The following is an 860-nucleotide window of genomic DNA, read 5'->3' on the forward strand; positions in this document are numbered from 1 at the left end:
CACTCAAGAATAAAGATTGCAATTTCTTTTTTAACCATATATAATATGTATCACATAATACTATATTGCTGTACTTAGGACCCTTCTTCTCTTTTTTGTTATTTATTCACCGAAAAATTTTTTCTCTTTATCGTTGTCAGAACATAAATGACACTGAAGTCAAAAGAACAACCAGGGATAGACAGATTGATTTATTTATTTATACTAGAGCGACGTTGTGAACTGGATGAAAAACAAGCGTGCCCCATGATCAGTGGGAAAAAATATCGGCTGATTTCCCCCGCGAGGCTGACATCCATCCCTTTAGCAGAGGCCAGGAAACGGGGTGGCAGAAAGAAACTCAGAGTTCCAGACACGAAAAAGAGTCAAAGGGAAAAAATGCAAGAAACTTTATTTGTTGTTTTAGCTGCAGAAAATCGAGTGAATGGCAAGTGTCTGGAGTGTTTTTATCATGGGGTATCTTGGAAAATGGGGTTCTAGGACACAAAAGGAAATATTGTTTAGAAAAGAGCTTTGGGAAAAGGGTAGTTTACACAGTGGTTTTACATAATTTGTTTTGTTTAACTTACTGACAATTTTTTTTGAATACTTTTCATTTATTTAAGATTCCAGTCCGTGGTTTCCACAAGCTGAATTTGGGGGATTTAATGTAAAATTATCCCGGGGTTTTTTTTTCTCACAAAAAAAGAAACATATTCTTTGGTATTCTTAAACGCCCTGTTATCAGGGGCTACAACCTTAATTAAACTACAAGTTAATCGATTCCCGTGATGAATGGAAAGGGTTTTTGTGTACTATTTCATTATAATAAAACATGCTACTACGTGTAATTTTATTAAAATATAGTTTCTCTTATCACT

This window comes from Penaeus monodon, chromosome 21 (assembly GCF_015228065.2).
Source record: "Penaeus monodon isolate SGIC_2016 chromosome 21, NSTDA_Pmon_1, whole genome shotgun sequence".
NCBI classification, from domain to species: Eukaryota; Metazoa; Arthropoda; class Malacostraca; order Decapoda; family Penaeidae; genus Penaeus; species Penaeus monodon.